We start from the raw sequence: 19,207 nt of genomic DNA on the forward strand, positions 1-19,207 counted from the left end.
ACACACACAAATTAAACGTATCTACAATTAATTTTCAAAAACGGTCACCTGTGATTAATATCGGTGAACGATGAAATTATGCGCACCTTACCCCTTGAATCTTGATGAGATGCTTGACCTGTAGTCTTATTCGGAAACTGTCGAAGGTGATGGTGCAGGGGCTCGCTTTACTGGAATGTTCATCCATGGTTGCACACAACTACTATGACTTATTAGCACTCACGGAGAGTGACGCGAGAATGGCTTGATATCAATAATCGAACGGCTTGAGGATACACGAAGAAAACGGTCAGCGACTAAAATGTTCACGTCTGAATTTTTTTTACGATTGTCTGAGGGACAGACAATATCGAGGTTGTGCGCTGGAGGGTGTCTCGCGGTATTCCATTACGCGGTATACGGGGAACGATAATCGCGTATAGTTGCGTATAATTGGGTAAGCCTTAAACCACGGTCGTTTGCGTTCCATGAATTTAGACCCTTGTAGAGTTTTGCACTCAATGTAGATTCAAGGAAACGTTACACTATACTGTGATAAGTCATAACCTAGTAAGCAATAGTTTTAATATCCAAGAAAAGTTAAACGGCGATTTCCCAAAAAAAAAATATTGACACTATGATTGGCTTAAGCCGGGTTCACACTACACCGTGTCGTGTGATTTCGTATTTTTATGTTTATACCAAAACGCAATATCAATGATATGAATATTGGACCTGGTGATAACATAATATTATTTTATTTTAGTTATCACTACATTAACCACACGGTAAAAAGTTGAATAATAAATATAGGTATTCAACTATGCGGTACCTATCGTTTGGTAACTATGGTATCTGTGATTATTTTACTCGAAGGGGGGTTCACACTTACACCGTGTCATGTCGTGTCGTGTTGTATCTAGTTTTTATGAACGTGTGATCACATTTATCAAGATCATCATCGTTTCGTGGGTTTTATACCAAAATACAATACCAACGATACCAAAATTGTTATCAATTCCAGTGATTAAAAGTTATTATTTTTTTAGTTATCATTTTTCTGCACTTAATCTGGAACCACACGGCCAAAAGTTGAATATATTCAACTATGCGGTATCGTTTGGTTACTGTGGTATCGTGTGATAAAATTATGATATACCATATCGTAAACCTCAATAGAACCACGCGATTCAGCCAATCAGAGAAAATTTTTCACACGAATCGACACGACACGGTGTAAGTGTGAACCCCCCTTTACGGTGTGGTGTATACCCGGCTTTAATCTTGGAGTTAGTATGTGTGGTATGCCGGTATACCTAATGTTTATAAGTAAATACCATACACCTGAAAATAGAACCAATCCTACTCTAGTCATAAGGTGGATTTCCACCAAATACGTGTACGTTTACGTGCATATATTAACCGGATACGTTCGCTATGAACGGTCTCACAAACGTTTCCCATCGGTCAATATGGGTTAGATAGGTTAGGATTGGTAACATATTAGTTACCTCATATATTCTTATGTTATCAATATTGTTATCAATATAGAGCCGTGTACACGTGAAAAGTTGAACTGGATCCAACTTCATGGTATCATGGTCAAGCCTGTGGTAAGAACGTATAACACTCTGGTATACCAAAAGCTTACCATGTATCAACCAATCACAGAAAAGTATTTTTATGCACCTACTCGTACACGTATCTAATGGAAACCCACCTATATGTTAAACTAGTTACCACTTACCATTCAGATCACATTATAAAAATTACCATAAATCAAACAAAAGAGTTTTTGCCAGTAACCGTGGATCTCGTTATCATGGTTACATGTGAAGTCACCTACACGCGCGCTGCCGAAAAGTTTATACCGAAACCCCACTTTAGAATTTATTTGGAGTTGACTTCTCGGTTTTTGTCTCGTACCTAATAAAAATATTAAACAACCGATTTTTCACCATTCATGTATGATTTATTCGATGCGCTTGTCCATATTTCACCGATGTTATTATTTTAATTGTTCCATTCGGCGAAACGACGTAGTAACGCATGTATTATTACTTATCGTTACAGATTCTCCTCCATCGTCACCGTAAAGTAGAAATGTTCAAATGTATAATCATTAATCGTTGATGAAAAAAAACACTTTTAGAAATTCGGTATTTTTGGCTCTCGAGACTTTCGTATAAATCAATTAGGGTATATAAATTGTGCACAGCATGAGTGTTTGCTAAAGTATAATGTAGAAAGCTGCAATTGTTAAAAAAAAAAAAAAGGAAATTGTGACAACACGACTTATGGACCGTAGTTTCGAAAAATTCTTTTTCGGATTGTTTCCAACGAAAAATACGAGTTGCGAAGAACAATATTAAACGACGTTAATTTATAGTTTGCGGGGGACCTTTCTTTTTAGTGAAACACCGAGCCAGCGCTATGCTGATAAATTTTAGCCTTACAATCGTCTTAATGTTTACTTAATCTTAAAATGCGGACTGCTGTAGAGCATATTTACTATCAAAAATGCAGTATCTGCAAAGATAAATTCATAACAGTTGCAGTACACTTTTTTATGATAAATACAAAAATACTGATCAGTTGATAAGCATCAGTCTTTTTTTATATTCTTATTTTTGTGGGAAATCAAACATAATAAAGACAATTCAGTTTTTCTTTTTAAAACAAGTTTATTTTATGGTTACATTGTTTTTTTTTTACCTTGCATATTGAAAAATGTTTCAATCAGTCATATTTACGTCCAAAAGATAATATTGCATGTCTAACATTATTGTTTTTTTTTTTTTTTTAAATATATTGTACATCAAATCTGAATAAAATATGTATTTTAAAACTCAATTTTTCGATACAATTGTCCAGATAAAATATCGTGTAAATAAAATATATTAATTTTTGTTTACTGTTTCAGTCATATTTACGTTAGTGATTTATTTAAAAGATTTGTATTTTTCATTTGTTTTATCTTAAAGGCATTTTTTTGTTCTATTGTCAAATAGAGCAATGTACAATGCCAGTCTATATAATATTCTTATACCATCACTTTTGAGTATTGAATGCTGACAAATAAGATATTTAAATCATTACGTTTTGAAGAAGCATATTATATTATATTTTTAATTTACACAAAATTACTAATTATACAAAACCGGTTTCAAAATCTTTCAACGAAAACTTAATGACCACACTTTAATATCATTACCTATTATCCTAATAAGATTTTAAAAGATCATAAGTATGATTATTGTTTGTGTAAATACAGATAAATTATATAGTTTCATTATCACCATCTCATAATCGTTTCAAATATCTCTGCGTAATATAATATAGCATATTAGCATACATGACTAGTATATATATATGTGGATACATTTTTATGTTCTTGAACACGATTTAATTAACTCAGTGATTGTCAATAATGTATAGGTATTGAAAAATTCGTAAATTTTGGTTAAGTTTCATTGATTCACATTACAAATTTAAAATACAATATTGCGACACGTTTACTATTTCCATTTACAAAACGTAAACAATACAATAGATCTTAAATCTTTTGGGGAATCATGTTAATTGTATTGATTGTTGATTAATAGTAGTGTAATAATTTATTTTATATGATATGTTTTCTAATTATGAGAGATAAAGAGTTAAATTAGCCGCAATTCTTCGCGTTATCTTATACAGTTATGCCAAACTTGCAAATGTTACCCGCAAATGCCACCGATAATACTGTCTATACCGGAAAACCAGTTTTTCTTCGCAGTTTATTGGCTCCTTACAAATAATTACATGCAGAGCACACCAAGTCCATAAATTATATTATAAATATGACAAAACGTGTAGGTACTGCAGACTGCAGAGGCTATGATGAGAGTGATGTATAAATGTAGAACTTGATAATCGTAATAATTAATGAAAAGAACAGTTTTATAGAAATAGTCTACGTGTTTGAAATGCAGGTAAAACTTTAACGAATTAAAATATTGTTTATAAATTCCTAATAGGTTCCATAATAATTTATACAATATGCCTATAATATTATATACATGTAAGAAGATATTTTTATTAAAATATTTAAAACGAGAATTTCTGACAACCAAATGTCGTAAAATAAAAACTACATTTTTTAATTTAAATTTTTAATATATTCGAAAATATCGGTAACATAATCAATTTTCCAATATATATTACGTCGAAACACACTTTGCTAAGTTTATTATTGAATAAAAAAAATCTAGTTGTTCATTTAAACATTTATCGTTTTGGTATTTTATGTTTATTTCTATGGTAGCTGCGTTTGATGACATAAAATAAAAACATTATATACCTACATAATATTATACAATATACACTGCGTCGGATGGAATGGACGGGTGTCACTCGAAAGAACTTTTCAAGCGACTTGGCGGTACCTATTTGTTTATAATTAAGAATACGTATATTTCCTGTAAAGTACTTTTGGCATGCAGTATATATGCGATAATAACGTGTTTTATGTTTAATTAAAAGTTAATGTAACCACAGTGGCTCATCAAAATCCTTCATAATATAATTTATAATGTTTAATTCGTAAAGTACATCAAAGTTAAATTAGGATAAGCATAAATTTAAACACGGGCTTTTAAACGTGGCTTATATGTTATGTATAATTAGTGGGTAATTTTTTTTGTCTAACATAATATATGTATATGGCATATTGTTATTATAAAAAAATATGAAGCTGTAGGTTTTAATACTTTTCAAAATACAGCAGTACATTTACACTTAAAACGAAACGAATAGTAGGTACATAAGAAATTTAAATAATTGAAAAGGATGGGTACATACATATATAATACATCCATTGCAATGAAAATTAATGTATTTACTATTTAGTACTGTCTATAATAGATACCAACCTATATGGTTATATTATAGCTATGCATATATATATTATATATTATATACTGTAAAATATTGATGTACTCACTGCACGAGTAGACTACAGCTGAGTTATAAATTATTATTATTGTATCGTGCTTGTGGTAAATTCCACAAAACGGTTTGCCTTATAATATGACTTCACCATGAAAATAATACAAATTATAGGCACTCTTACGCGTGACTGCAGTCATGTATATTGTATATTATATTGCAGTTTTGTCTAGAGGGATACACTATACCTACACACTATACACAGGTTATCCGAAATTAGCCTCAGCGCCACAGCTGTTGACATAAAATTATATCCGACACGAACAAGTTCGACTAATTTGTAAAAAAAAAAACCTATTCAACACAAACGTCAATTATTTAAGTCTACCAAATCAATGGATCTTTTGTTTGGAATGCAGATCAAAAACAATAGCGTCGAACGAAAAAAATACAGCACGGCACGGCGTCATGCAGTAGGTACAAAAGTGCATGTCTTGGCGTCTTACCATTTATAAAAACGTTCGTATATAGGTATCATAGGTACCACTGAGGCCACTTTGGCATATTTTTCCTCCCACTAAACATCATACGGTGTCGAGCGTTTTTGGTATTAAAAGAAAAATATAACAAGTTCATAGGTATCCGATTAATTTATGATACGCTTTTGGTTGTAGTGTGTACGACTATAGCTGATGCTTTCAGTGATGCGATGCAGCAACGATGTAACGAAATATTATACACACCGCCACACCGGTCATCTCTCCCCGCGGTGGTACTCTGAAGAATGTTCTAATATATACGAATTATGATTATCTAACGACTAGTCGCGCGTAGTTATTGGTCTTTTCACCTCTCAGCTATAAATAGTATCTATAAATAATATATTAAACTATAGTCATGGTGTAAACCGCTTCGTTATACGCATAGTTGATATTATAATGTATTATAATATATTATTAAGTATATGCATATAAGCAGTGGCGCCGGATCGCCAAAATAAAGGTGTGACAACATTTCATTATGACACACACCCACCTACCCAAAGGTATATTTTCGTGAGTGTTAAAGACCCCCCCCCCCCCCAAAAAAAAAAAAAAAAATTGCTAGCCCCCAAAAAATCAAAGCTGTAGTATAGGCCGCAAAGGTTAAAAATTGCAATCTCACAACTTCAAAACTCAAATTACTCATAACTGTTGAATTTAAATTAATTTTAAATTGCAGTTATGTTATATTTTACTTATATAATTAATAGTTACTTTATATTATACATTTATTTATTTATTTAAAATTAGGGTACAGGCAAATACTAAATTAATTGTTTATTACATTTATGATTAAATATTATTTAGGTACCTCGTACCTACCTAGTGGCTAGTGCCTACTAATACATTTTATAATTTAACTTTCACAAAAGATACAGTGAAATAGTGAATATTATTACTGAATCAAATTAATTCATTACATGACTTCTAAGAAACAAAGTTTTATTTCTTGAATCAAATGCAGCAATTTGAAACACATATATTAAGGTATAGGATTAGAATAGTAGATTCAACTCAACTTTAACAAATAAAGTAAGCACTATAAATATTATTCAAGTAGTAGTAATAGGAGTAAAATAAAAGAATATTTTGATGAAATTTATCAAATAAACGTATAATAAAAAAACTGTTTTATCATGGACATAAACTTTTCCAGTTATCGCTGGGAGCTGATACTCGGTTGTTATCAATAGTAAATTAAATGAAACTATTATGACAAAATAGAAAGATACAACGGCGAATGCACAGGTCACCGAGACCGTCCTGCATGTTATTTATATACCTTATCCGCTTATTGTATTACTAATAGAATACAAACATACTAACTGTACACAAGATATCTTAATTTGTGGCTATTACTATATACAATGTTAATATACTATTAGGTATTACTATTTTTGTATTGCATAAGTGACACCTAACAGTAGTATGGTACCTACGCCTACCCACCCACGACCCACCCCTTAAAAAGGTGTTACCGCTGTCACACCTTTATACCGTGTTCGGCGCCACTGCATATAAGTATATAACAAGCCTCGCGTGTGCCCAACGAACGAGATGCTAAGTCGGCAAGGCTATAGGAACCTTTCAATGCGAAATACCAGTAGGTATAATATGGAGTATCGACCGTAGTGGCGTACAGGCGTACTGCAGGGGTATAATAATTTAAATTGTATTTTCAATGAGCTAATTACCGTGTAAGCCATGCGCACCTTGAAACACATTTTACAGTGTTTAACGTCAATTTTTCGATACCAAATAAGTAAGTAACTAACTGCCTAATATAAACAAAAAATTGAAATTTATATGCTCCCTGTAAATTTCAAAAGTGTAATGATTGTATTTTTATTTTTCATCTAGTTTTGCAATTTTCTATCCTAACACATTATATTGTAGTTCATCGTTGATTGTTCTCATATTTGTAATAATCATAATAATTATGAAAAAATGTTCCGACGAAATCTGCCACACCTCTAAATTTTTCAACTCTTAGACACACATGACACATACTGACTGTAGAAATCACGAAAATATTATTTTGTGCGCTTATGTTCGGTCATCTTTTTCCCAACCTTCTGTGTGCGCACCCGCTGCACTTTACAAGCCATATTAGTTAAACAGCGGTATCGATATTATTAGGTACCAGGTAGGTACTGTACAATAGTCATCGAGGTATACGTGGTATGTGCAGCGAAATAATAATGCCGTATAGACCGTCACGAAATAAGCAACTCCGAAAAACGACCAATGAAAAAAGGTCAAAAGAGTTCAAGACGAATTAAAATAATGAAAATGAAATAAATTATGTTTTTTTTATTAATGGTTATTCCGTAAACCGGTTGTGTCTGGAAAACAAACTCGTATACTGGTATGATATTTTTTAAACTTAAATAATAAACCAGTTTTGGTTCCGAAAGAAAATATTTTTGGTACCTTCCACTCATTTCTCCTAGCAAGTACACACGAATATCCAAGTAAAAAGTGCAGTGTTTATATTATGTATTATAAAAATTTACATAACTATTTAAAACAGATGTGTTAAATAATGTAATTATAGCTGAAACGAGTTAGGTATTCAGTGACTTTTTCAATAAACTTGGTATTTTGTACAAATTAAGAGTGACAAATATTCAAAAAATCTTATGTTTTGAATTATTTGTTATTAATTAATTTTTAAAATTTTAATGTTATCCAATTATTACTGAATTGCATTAGCTATGCCTACTGTAGTACTGTATATCATATACTATTATAGTAGTATAATATAACTCATAACGGTAGAACTATATAAACTCAATAAAATTACGAACGTATTTTTATAACTATTCAATATAACATTCTGAAAAGCTCGATTATGTAATAAATTCAGGATACTAATTTTATATTATAATATATAATTGTATGAGTGTATAAATATACTTTATAATATATAATACACGTAATAATATGTCCATAATGTTTGCTCTTCTTTATCATTTAATATTTCAACTATCATTAAACAATATTCAAATGTTTTTTATATAATATTATAGAATAGGTAGTACCTACCTAGTGTTTATTTAACGTCTTATACTGGTCTTATGATACAAAATTAATCATTTATAAATAATAATTTCAACAACAAAACTGTACAAAACCAGAAAAAAACCGAAATTAGATACTATAGGAAAAATGCTTTTTTAATTTATATCATGACATATTATATAAAGTTAAACATAGTTATATTAAAAACAAACTTCCATAAAATTTTGAAATACTTTTTCGTTACATGTTACATAACAGTGTAAATATTAATCTGTATGACTGTATAATTAAACAAATCATTTCAACAGCCAAATTTAAAAATAATATAAAATATTCAACTATTATGCCAATCACTAATAATTAATATGCAACCTGCAATTGGTAAACGCTTAATGGTATGTAAACGCAGAACCACAACGGATCTACACTACTGCAGAGTGTAAAATCGTTGAAGCGAGTGAAAGGCTTTCACCCGTCGTTTTAGACAGGCCAGATGTGATGACAAATTTCCATAGTACAAGGAACTGCTGCGTGTTTAATCGATAAAGTAAGCGCGTGGATATATAAAGTGATTGAAAATCACAAGACCGAGAAGTCCTGTACCTCGGGTACCGCCGACCGCCGTGACACCGACGATGCAGACAGCCGTTCGCGAAACCGGACATTAGGCCTTACTGCAGTGACTGCATCACCTCTGCTTCAAAACGGCGGTCGTCGAACCAAAGAAAAGTTCGAGAAACCGGAAACGTGCACGACGTCGTCTCACGTGGGTAGCTGCAAAACTGCAGGGCCCTGCTGTGCCACGTCCAAATAAAAAAGGATCCCTTCGGTCTGGGTCAATGACCGCCGTGAATCTTTATAGATTTTGGCTGTGGACAAATACATTGTAATAGGCTATATCGTGTTGTGTGTCAAATATCAGTCGGCGGACAATCTAGTCCAGCTCGATGCAGTGGCATTGAATTGCGGCGGAACGGTAACAGTCTGAAAATCGAACAACGAGCCAACAACCGCCGACGACGTACGCGTGTCCACTGCTCCCACAGTCGATTTTTAATACGACTTGTAATAGCAGGGCGTTTAATTTAGCATTTTAGGGTGGTTAAAAATTATAATATCATGTTATGCCACACGAATGTATTTTTCTCATACTTACAGTGGCCGTAACAGAGCGACGAACGTGCAGTCCATGGTGCATCGATATTAATTACGTACAACGTACTAAGTATTTTAAAAAAAGTCTATTGTGGGGAGTCTGCATGTTATTTGCACATTGTCTACTTATTTCGAATGGCTACAGTCTGCTAGGCTGCATCGGTGGAACTGTGGAAGTACCCGCGGTAGCATCCATCTATGCATTACGTTTTTACCATGATTCAGATTTGTAAGTATTGCACAGAATCATCAAAACTCTGAACCTACGGAAATATTATACAAATTTCACTATATTCCTATAGGTAGTGTAACAATAATAATATTATGGTTGTTTGAATAAAATTATAGTATTATAGAAATCCTCAAAAAAAATGGAGATGGTTTATAAAAAAATAATTTTAATAATAATGGAAACTTGATAAGTATTATTTTGTATTGACGCCAAAAGCTATATTATCAATAACATCTGTAGTATCACATTAATAACATCGTGATCGTTATCACTTACGACTCAGGAGTCTGTTGTAGAAGGGGCACATTATTCTATATGCTTTCGATTTATTGAAAACCAAGCTAGATATCTATTATGAATATTTAATAATAACGGGAAAAAAAATAAAATTGAAAAATGTATTTTTGAATATTTTGTCAATTTCAGAAAAGAGTCAATATTTCTTAATTTTTATGTTTTTATATTGTATATTTAATATTTTCTAAAAAATTTTTTTCTTGCACTACCTACCAATATATTTTATACTTAGTTATTTTTCTCAAGATTTGTCCAAACTAGAAAAAATCTAATTATTTTAACTGTTATCTAATGTATATGCATGGCCTGTAGTGCCTAACAACATTGACGACGTATAATTTATTTTTTGTTTTATCAGTTTTTCACCATATTTCATTGATATCATTGTTATTAAATTAAAAAATAATATTTTAAATACTATTTTAATGTCAAGCCCCCTCATTTTTTAGTTGTAGGATCAACCCCCCCTCCCTCACTCACATTGATGTTAATAATGTTAGCCCCCCAAAATTGTAATGGATTTGTGCCTGTAATAATACTATACTGAACGGCTGGTATCCTGTATACATATTGAATAACAATATTATAAATAGTTGAATATAGTTGACTGCGATATAACATAATGTACCTACCATGAAGATTTAATTTATTTATTATCCAAAATATTGAACCAAAATAATACCTTTATGGCTTTAAACTCGTGTTAAAGCCTGAAAAAATAAATGTATTATTGTTGAATAATATTCATATAAAATTGACAATGATATTGGTAACTATGGAAATGAAAGCAGCGACTGCAGATACTATAATACTACGCGTATATCAGGCATTCTATTAACAAAGTTTACAAAAACTTAAAAATAATAATGCAAAATGTACAGCTTTGGAAAAATGAAAATTATGAACAATATAGTAACGGGATTTCTTTTCATACATTTTAAAAACATAGGAAGTTTAGGTTTGTTTAATAATTTAAAAAAGAAGATAAAATAACTTTTTTTTTAGTTCCTACTATATGATTAATATTTTTGTATTTTTCTTTCTTTTTAAAACAATGTAAATCATACATACAAAATATATATTTGTATAAAACTTTAGCATAATATTATTTATTGATAAAATTATTTTATAAAGAATATTTCTTTAAATACAATTTCATAATAATTAAATCAATTTTACTGTATTTTCACCACCGATATACGTCATAAAATTATATACACAATATTATCCAACCGTTATTTTAAGTAAAAATGAAAACAAATGACCTTAAATAACTTAAATTATATATGAATTTCGAACCATTGCCAAATTAAACGAAATTAAATACAGAAAATGTTGCAAAACTTGCATGTATACTAAATATCACAACACTACGTCCAACTCTCATATTTTTTACTACTCCTGTCATAACAACAAACTTAAATACAAAACTCAAATGAAAAAAAATGATTGACAAGAAATTACATATAACATAGACACATGCCCCATATTACTATAAAAGTCGAACATCACTATTAAAATAATAATAAATATATTGTGAAAATCAATGGACAAAAATCTAGGTACTAACATTTTAAAGGGAGGAAAAATGTATTTAACACCGAGAGATTAATAAATTACAATATTAAATGTTAAAATACGCCCATATTTCAGAGGAAATTACTCCCCCCCCATAACACCTACCAACTAGAAATGTATTATAGTTAATAGCGCTAATCACATCATATGGTGAACCTAAGCTTTAACCATTAACACCTCCAATACACCAGCCGTAAAACAGCGGAAATGGTCAGCAAGACCTTTTATCTATCTCTGAAAAGTTTGAACAGACTTATAAATTCATGAAATACTAATATTTTCAATTCACCAATATCAATATCTTGAATATATTTTAAATTCTATAATACATGAAACCAAATTATTCAAAATACTACGTTTCAAGTACCCACATAAAATATGTTTAAGATTAGTTAGAATTACAGTTTTAATCTTATTCGTAATACAATTTATATATATGCAATTATGCAAACGATTGTTTCAAAATTGAATAGATAATACATAATATATTTTTCTGTACACATAAATGTGAAATTAGTTTTTTATTAACAGATTATCTCGGAACCTACAAAGTAAAGGACCGATTTCAATTAAAGTTATTTCAGTAGGTATTCCTTGAGACTTGAAGGGTGTTTTTAGCTTCTTTTTTCAACCTCTACAGGCTGCTATCTCTACATTAATTTCATTTTTGATCACGAAAATTTAATAATTTAATAAAATAATAAATAATATTAAATGTATTGTTTTTTATTCAAATGTGCAACAAAAGGTAATATCTTTATATTTGTTACTTATGTACACAACAACTACTCTACCGATTTTGACGAAAGTTTCAGAGATTGTTCTTGAAGATATCAGAAAAGTTTAGAGTAATTTAAACCATGTTTGAAAATATACTAAGTGCTATATCCAATCCCACTACAGGTGAATTGCCCATTTCGGACGAATTAGTTCACATACCGAGGTACAATGATGCCGATTTCCCATGAAATGTGGTAGGTAGGTACACTAAAACCAAGATACTGCACCAAAATAGCACCATGTTTTATGTTTGTTCATTTTTTCTTGAGTCGTGTATACAGGTAGTACATTATAAATATTAAACACTATATATTTTACATAGAAATCAAATTAATATGATTTTCATTACAACCCATTTTATTAGTTTCTCGGTAATTTTTGAATCTCATTCGGAATAACGTTTAATATTGACATACTTTGTAGCTCGTCAATATTATTCAACCCCTCAACTCTGCCAGCACATAATTACTCGCATTCAATTTACAAAATAACTTCGGCTGTTAATATATGGTACGAATTGCAATTATAAAATAAATTATAATTAATATGTGATTTTAATAATAAACTTTCATTTTATTTTTCACCAATACAAAATACTATTTAAATATAATTATTATATATTTTTTTTTATATTATATACTGTCAGTGAAAGTATATACTTTATTTATTTATCGTGTTTAGTAAATGTTTACAACAAACTGCTTCCTAAATATACTTTATCAATTATTTTTAATTATATACTTACAAAATAATCTGAGGATTATAAATAATCATAAAAGTTTTAAATGTATGAAAACATACAACATTTTCAAAACTCTTCTCCTTTGTGGTTGTTTTTTTGAATAACGATATTTTATTTTGAAATCATCTTATTTCTCTTTAAAATACGATATATTTAGTAAGATAAAATAACTAAAATGTTGGTATAAGTTTAATATCTAGTACACTTTTTAACCAATTATTACACGACATAAAATATGCCATGAATGGATTTCCAAATTCCCAAATGCAAGTAATCCAACAGCGATAAAAATACACACAGTCACACAGATATATACTACTTTTCAAAGTTCGATGTTTTCTAAATGAAATTCTAAAACATTTTTGTCAGCAGTCATGTATACAAACGGTACTTAAATGTGTGCACGAAGACTTCAAGTCAGTTAACTAATATAATCAAATTAATCAATTATGGGATTATTAAAATTAATTAACTGTAGGTACCTACCTATTAAATGTTTTATGACTTTAGATGTTTCGTCCTCAAATTATACAACGTAGGTAGTAGCTACAAAGGTATATTGCTTTTAGTTTTAATTTATAATAATTTTAAGATAATATGTATAATTTATGTGTATATATTTTACACAATAGATTATGTGTTAAGAGAAAAGTTAATAGTAGGAACCCAAGTAAGTGCTAATAATGAGATAAGCCTGCTTGAAATGATTACGTGAATTCAGTGATGCATGAATATTAAAGGAAATGGTATAGGTAGGTAATGCAAAAATGATATTGACGTTTGACGTTGTTATAATTCTGATTAGGTATAAACCATATTAGTAATCTATAATATTATCGGCGTATTATTATAATATTGAATATTGATCTTGTATAAAATATTTATGTAATTTTGTGTACATTAAAAAGTATTAAATTTTGAACGTTATTTAAAAAATATAAAATTATAAAATTTGAGGTTAAAAAAATATGGCTTTAAAATAAAGCATATTTAAATAATTTCACACATAAGTACGTTAGTATAATATGATAAGTAAGAACCAATAAGTTTGAATAGATTTTGATTTCTGGGTGTTCTTCGAATGATTTGAGGCACAAAGTCCGCATAAATCTAAACTGATATGTATTGTATGATAGTGCTTTTAGAATTTTAAACCATCGTGACATGTATTGATGATTATAAATATTAAATAGTCCCTAATATTAATGTAATTCTACACATCTAGTTTTACTAAGAATATGTTTAAAAAAAATATATGTACGAAGTCCGTGCGGGGTTTCAGAGGAGCTCATATAGTAGGTATAGCCAATAGGTATATTATAATAGATTAAATTTTAATCATTAAATAATTAAATAAATATATCCAAATATAGTATTTTTGAATTATAATTACTTAAATAAATATAGTTAAATAGATACTGCTTATTTACGTTTGAATAATTGTTTTATAAAATGAACAATATATTGAATTGTATCAAACTAACAAGTGAATTGTGAATACTACTCAAATAATATTATTAATATTAAATCAACTAGCATATTAAATTATATTACGTAAAATTGACATTGTTAGTTTGCTCAATGAAACCATTGAATTCTGAAAATTCGATTTAATAAATATTAAATCGTGCAATCGTAAATTATTATTTCGAGAATGGGAATTTTAATTTTTGAGTTGAATGTTTCCATTATTTTATTTTAATATGATAAAGCGAAACGTTCACGCGATCGAGCATGAAAAATATATTACTTAAAAATTGCTTTTCATTTGTATGTTAGTGTCTCATCCCGTTATTTAAATTACAAAAATACAAAGAATCCCATATAGTTATAACTATACCTATAGGTAGGTACACTATTTATATTTAGTATTTTTGCGTGATTTTTTAAACAAACTAAATTGTATGATTGCATTTAAAATATTTAAATACGGTAATCGTATATTTGTATCAATGTTAAACATAAACGAGTTACTAGTTACATAATATCACACGACTTTGGTACTATTTTTATTACGTATAATAGATTAACATACAAAAAAACGCACACAATTTTCAATCATGACTTTAGGTTTATATATTTTTATTTTAAAACTGTAATCATTTATAAGCATGAAAGTATTTCGAATAAAACAGACGTTTTAAAATATATAATCATTATGATCCATGCCAGGTATATAATATATACAATTTCCGAAACAATGCATTTGATTCACCACACCTCCAAGACCATTATTATTTAAAGTCGTGTAACTACAATAACTTGGCTTTCAACAGAATCTCTCCCACGTTGCTACAACTTCATAATCAACGAAGAATAAAAATTGTCTAATCATACAGTGTGTGTGTGTGGTACTGGTACTATGTAAGCATCAGCGGGTATATGCATATGTAATGCACCTATATGTACAAACTAATTCATTCCCGAATTTTAGTATTATATTTTAACAACCGCGAAACTGTTTGCGGCCCTATTATATTATGTTTTACAATGCGAAACTCTAGTCACCCGTCCGGAAACTCAAAATGTTGTTTTCATAAAATACTTAGTAATTTGTTTTCACTAGGTACCTACATTTTCTTGTATAAATTATCATTTAATTAGAATATTAAATAACCAATATTTTACAGCGACGTATTCGTACCCGGAATAATATTATATATTCACTTAGACAAGCAAAAGCCACATAAACTATCTTAATTACTCAAAAATAATTTATTATTTTTAACCGTCGGTAACAAATTTAATGATTTCAGTTTTTTTTTTTAAAGTTAAAAGAAGAATTGCTTTTATGCGCAAATTTTTATTTTTTATACAATTTAAATTAGGTATCTACTTGTTATATTATTATGTAGAACTAACAAAAGAATCCGGGGAATTGAATTTTCTATAATATTACACGCATTCGTTCACAAAAGTCGTATATTATGAAATGTGAATTATTGATCAAATTGAATACAAAATGTTTTATTCATAATATGACGTTTGCCATACAATTTTATTGTCGCAATTATTGAAAATGTATTATATTTCTCCGTCAATAAACTAATTTATTTATTTTTATATGAATTAATATTTTAAACAGTTAGGTACTCAGCAATGAAAACAAGATTCTAATTTAAAAAAATTTAATCAACAAAAGTTATTATATTATTTTACTTTATAGTTAATGTACTATTTGTAATTATTAAGATATCTGAAAAATTATAATTATATATTTTTGAAAATATAAAGTGAACTTTCTCAAAACTAATGTAAATTGTAAAGTAATTATGTTAAAATGCTTTTATTGAAACGAGTTTAAAATTATTTTAAAATTACCATAATTATATAATAGGTACATACTTTAAGAATGTATACAATAAACATATTATATAACATATTCATCAACTTGAAAAAAAAAATAATATGATTTTGATAATTTATAAAATTACGCTTGAAAACGACTAGTAGACACTTGAAGTACCATGAACATAATAAAAACAAAAATATAAAAATCTAAAATTATTGTCCTATGAGATAATTTCTCATAATATGGCAAAATATGTCAACTTCTCTGCAGATAGGTAGGTACTTAAGAAATTGAGAGACGATAGATAAACATAATAATCAATTAAACTTTGTTAATTTTAATATGAGAGTGGTTTGATCTATTATCAAATTTAAACGCTAGAATAGTATCCTATTAGGACTATATTGAAGCAAGTTATAAACATTTTAAAATTGTAAAGTATTTGTTAAATTATAAAGTGAATCTTAATCATTACCTAGCTGTTGTTCAGCGCGTTTGGAAACCGAATAAGCGACCTATTTTGACGTGCGAACTACTTAGCAACGGGTTAACATTATGATATTAATACTGCAACACATCTTATAATCGGTTTATACTCGTATATATTATTATGTAGGTACTTGCACCTCAGTACCACACGTAAACGTATTGATTTTACGGTGCAATATATGTATAATATATATATTGAACTTCAGACTTGTAACTTTTGACATTTAAAAACAGTTTCAATCGGTCTGCAGCATTATCAGGGGCGTATTTAAAGGTTTAATACACAGGAGACTATTGCCTATAGCCCAAGAAATATTGCATACCTTAAATTTACAGAATAGGATGATAATATAAAAATAATTAATTTTTAATAAATAACAATATATTTTGTTAATTATTATTTGTCATTTAAATACTAAAATACAATCGATTCATTAAATAGGTGCTAAATATAATATTATGTTAAATTTATAAAAATAATAATAATACAATTTTTTTCATAACCTTAATTTTCTAGGTTTTGTTAGAAAATGTATCAAGTATTATTTCTTTATTTAAATCTTTTAGAATGTATTGTTTAATGTTTGATAAATTCAAGTTACCAAAAAGATTTTGCTCCATAGACGATCATATCCAGGAAGATCGTTCACAAATCACAAGTAACTGTAATAACGGTGAATATAAACGCTTCTTTTTTATTTTTCTTAAATTTAGTAATACTGATTCATTTCAAACTTTTATTAGTTCAATAGTTCATTATGTTCCATGTTTCTTATAATAAACAATTTTTGCTACCATAATTTTTGCTTTTAATAATTTGGAGCTAATATTAAGCAATGTTTGATAATTTTTCTATCTATATATTATATAAGAGACAAAAAATATTTGTGACTGACTGACTGTGTCCTTTATGCATTCGTAAACCGTTTATCCAATCCAAATGCAATTAAATGTGGTACAGAGATAGATTAGACTCTGAGGAAGGAGTTAGGTTACCTACATTTTGTAGCAAAAAAAGATAAATAAGAGGTCCAGCCCAGGGATGTTCTCAAACAAGGATTTTGAGATTATTATTATTATTATTATTATTTTTGCTTATAAATGGTTGCTATTGGTTTTAATAAGAATAATTATTATTACTAATGCGATAAGCCTATGTATTTCAATACAGAATGTATCAAGTTTGAACCACGGTTTCAGTTGACCAATTTTTTGAATTTTTTGATACATTAGAGTTTTATAGATCACTTTATACTATACACTTAGGTACGCGCGCATCAATACTATCCGTTCCAGTTGTAGAAGTATATATGTAAGCACTATCTTCCACTGTCTTTTAAGTAAAATATTTTCAAAAGTTTTTCATTTCTTGATATTTACATCAAATCTTTCGGAAACATCTAATATAGTGCATCCCACAAACATTTAAATGACTGTTCATATAATTATTCATTATAGTCGAGTGCGGATGAGTATCATGTTGATCACAGTGATGCTGCATAATATATATATATATATATAACGCATATTCATATTGTTACAAGGACGCGTCATCGTCATGTTATATAGGTACATCATAAAATATGTGTGGGGTGCGAATTGCTGTTTCAGCGGTCAATCACACAGAATGGCGAATTCAAATTCGAAAAAAAACACGTCTGGCGTCACAAGGGGCATATTACACCTAGGCATACTTATGCAGTGTGCTGCACTTTATGGCGTTTGTATTGGAAATACCCGCAGGGGTACCAAACATGTTCATATTATCGCGGGAACGGTACGGCGGCAGAACAAATGCCAGGGACCAGGAAGACGACGTTTTCGCGCGTGTTCGTGCGTCTGAATAGGCCTATCGGTGGCGGCGGGTGGACGAGCGAAAACTTTATGCCACTGATTACGCAAATGATGTTTGCCGATGTTTGTGCCGCGTAAATTTGCCGACGACTCACGCAAACTAAAATCTCTATACGTATATTAATACGCCTAACGGACGACAATCGACAGACAATCGGCACGACTGTCTGTGCAGTATAATAAATAGGAGTGTATCTGTAAAGGATTCGCACAATAAATTTAGCACTGAAATAGTGTAAATTATTGCATTTAAGATTTTCATAATTTTTCCAGATACGCCTTACGTGCATACAATTATACATACACGTTTATAGAAT

The 19,207-nt window shown here is 29.4% G+C and overlaps 1 protein-coding gene across 1 annotated transcript in view; it reads right to left on the reverse strand.

Annotated features, from left to right (window-relative positions):
* Window positions 1-19,207, reverse strand: part of LOC132940769 (ecdysone-induced protein 78C-like) — a 67,404-nt gene that overhangs the window by 46,000 nt on the left and 2,197 nt on the right. The window lies entirely within an intron of this gene.

This window comes from Metopolophium dirhodum, chromosome 3 (assembly GCF_019925205.1).
Source record: "Metopolophium dirhodum isolate CAU chromosome 3, ASM1992520v1, whole genome shotgun sequence".
Classification (NCBI taxonomy): Eukaryota; Metazoa; Arthropoda; class Insecta; order Hemiptera; family Aphididae; genus Metopolophium; species Metopolophium dirhodum.